General features: G+C 32.2%; 1 protein-coding gene across 1 annotated transcript in view; it reads right to left on the bottom strand.

Annotated features, from left to right (window-relative positions):
• LOC106878388 (cytoplasmic dynein 2 intermediate chain 1) overlaps positions 1-3,237 on the bottom strand; it is a 63,778-nt gene that overhangs the window by 53,618 nt on the left and 6,923 nt on the right. Inside the window, exon 2 of the mRNA XM_052973988.1 lies at positions 1,420-1,615. The gene's annotated coding sequence lies outside the window, so the exon portion shown is untranslated. The remainder of the gene's footprint in view (positions 1-1,419; positions 1,616-3,237) is intronic.

The raw sequence follows: 3,237 nt of genomic DNA, 5'->3' as shown, positions 1-3,237 counted from the left end.
CGATAAAGAAACAGACAAGAGATTTCAGCCAGCGACGAACGACGAACATCTGTATAACAAGAATCACGGCCCGGCATGGAAGCCACCACATCACAACTAGTGATCAGCGCTGCCACACACAGCCTCAACTCCTTTCACATACAGACTCTTCCAATTGTGTACTCAAGAACTGGTATAAATGCTCACGTGTTACTGACTCTTTCTATCTGCTGTAATATCTCACATACACATACATGTATCACTCACATACATACTTTTCTTTGTACGACGGCCTGTCTTTGATTATGTTCTTATAGGTCGCATTCACACTCTCACACAGACATACACTTTAATGCCACAATAAATATTTCTGTTATTCATTTCATACGGTTGCCTTCATTACTGGTATTTACGAATTCATATATGTTATCGTAGTATAGCATATTTGTATATCATCTTTGATATATATTATTTTGTGTTCGACCGTGTGACACGTTTAAATAAAAGGAGTCCTCATTTTTTCCATTCGTCACCATTTCTCCTTTTTGAGTTCGTACGGTCGTCCTTAAACATATATCCTCGATATCACATATATAACAACTCAGGTGGGAGCTTAAGCGACAACGCTCGACTTCCCTTGTGAAACAACCAAGTGGTCCTCAGTTCAGTAAGCAAAGGGAGCGACCGTTAACCCCGAGCAATTAGGCACCTTTTCAACATTAAAAATTCATTAGTTACCTATGTCAGTAATTGTAAGTTTTATACATAAAGACACCGTTTCTGAAATATGAAATTAATGAATTATGTATATTATAACTAATGAAATATTTCACATAATACAAGAGAAAGGAGTCGCAGATTCTTTGGTATGTGCTCGCTTCCACTAACTTTAGAACCTGGCAACGCTTCTGCGTCGGTTATAGACCGAACTCGATGTCCTGTTCCTCTCCTTGCAGTATTTCGTTAGTAAACTATAATATTGGTGAATAATTAATTATATATGAAGAATTTAAATTTTAGGATTATTTTCGAGTGTAATTAAAATAAATAGTGAATTATTTGGAAGTATAGTAAGAAAAAGATACTTTTGGGGATTTATAAGGAACAATAGAGATGAAAACTTTAAAATAACCCGATATTGTGATAGAGCTATGAATGTCAGCCGAAATGTAGTTTTTTAAATTTTTTTCGAGAAAATTTAAAATAGAGTTTTACCGTATAAGCTCATGTGCTTTATAAACCATCCAATACGATATTTTACCGACCCTGGAACGGTAGAAAAGTAAGTTAACTGCGGTAAGATTTGAATTTGTAATGGGCTGTGGCTAAATGCTGTAAAGGCTTTTGTCTGATAATTTAATTCTGTCAATTTACCAACCACTTCAAATATTAATATGTGTTATGGTTTCTTATTTCTGTTTCAATACAACTGCTACTTACATAGTCTTTATTCTAAGAGATATGGTGGGATGAAACTCGTGTTGCACCTTAAAAGTTATGAAAATTAAATGATACTCTTGGAGTTCAGCATTTATCCTGAAGAAAGGAATTCACCAACATATGACACTCAACATTTACGTAATGTGAGCGAGTTTCGCATTTCAGATTTTCCAGCGGTGAAGAGCTTCTGATGTGACTAGGCCCATGGAAAGACATGAAAGAGATTTCAAAACATAAATGCAAGATTATAAAAACAAAAAACGTTAATTCACTGTTATTAAAATTTCGGGAAATTTATATTGCGAAGGGAGAAAACTCCTTATACATTATTTTTTTTCTGAACTTTATTTCAACTTTATGATTAACTTCGTTCCAAATATTCAGTCATTAAATTAATTAAGATACGAATTCACATTGAAATAATATTATAAACGGTCTTTACTTACTTGCTGATGAGAATTGACAGACAAATTTTTTAAATGTTAAACAATTTAGGTTTAACCGGTAACTTACCATGTCATTCTGAATAAATCATTTACGGAAAAAAAAAAGAAAAAAACACAGCTGGCCTTTTATTTATTTATTTTTTTATTCACCACGATGTTACTTTACCTCGATAGTTTTGAGTTCGATACTAGATGTGCTTCGCTGCTTATATTTGGTTCACTTGAAATAGAGTTTAAAAATTTTTTTTTCATCTAATATGGGGTTAGAATTCTTTGGGATCTTTTTTAAAACGGGGGCCACATTTTTCATTAACGAAACACTTTGAAACTTGGAACACTGGTAGAATGTGTCATATAAAACATCTTTTTCTCTTAGTCTTCTTAAAAAATAAAGAAATCCATAAGTTATTCCATGTTAAAGTTGTCGTATTTCTGTAATTTCAACCAATCACTGTAGGGTTAAAGCAAATTTAAAATGAAAAAAGCAAATAAAACGAAGGTATAGAGATTAAATACGCTTTACATCGCTTAATCAGTCAAAGGAGTAAATATAAACAACTGAATACTTGTCAGTGATTGGTTGAAATTATCGAAATAAGACAATTTTTTACATGAAATAAATTCGAATACAAAAATATTTTTCTGTTCTATAACACAAAATAGATAAGTATACGAAGTTTGAAAGTCTTTCGGTACCAAAAACACTACGTAAAACATTAATGAAAAATGTGGCCCCCGTTTTAAAATAGATCCATTCTTTGCTTCTATGGTAGTCTTTTCTTCATTAATTTTACGATCTGTAGCAATTTTTCTACTTCGCTCAAAATTTGAAATTCGAAATTACAAATCGCTATTCGAATGTATTAGCCTCTTCATTGAGCGCTTTAAAACTGAAGGAGTAAACACGAGTTCACACTGTGGGATAAACTAACTTTTTCATAACGCTCTTGCATTTCATGAGGATTATGGAAACTTTGTTCTGTGATAGAAACAGATTATTTATGTTAGTGGTAGAAACATTACTGCGCAATTCTGTTTCTTTTCTACAAGTTGGTTCTTCAAATACCCAAAAGATAGTCAATTACTAGAGCATTTTTTATTACCCACAAGGGACCAACGAAGAGGGGACAATACAAACACATGTGGGCACATATAAACACGAAAAATTAAATAATAATGGGAAAATTAAACGTATGATAACATGAATGATATAATGAAAATGGGATCTTTTTTAAAACGGGGGCCACATTTTTCATTAATGTTTTACGTAGTGTTTTTGGTACTGAAAGACTTTCAAACTTCGTATACTTATCTATTTTGTGTTATAGAACAGAAAAATATTTTTGTATTCGAATTTATTTCATGTAAAAAA

This window comes from Octopus bimaculoides, chromosome 17, assembly GCF_001194135.2.
Source record: "Octopus bimaculoides isolate UCB-OBI-ISO-001 chromosome 17, ASM119413v2, whole genome shotgun sequence".
Classification (NCBI taxonomy): Eukaryota; Metazoa; Mollusca; class Cephalopoda; order Octopoda; family Octopodidae; genus Octopus; species Octopus bimaculoides.
The sequence above is the reverse complement of the archived record's forward strand: the minus strand, read 5'-3'. Positions and strand labels throughout refer to the sequence as shown.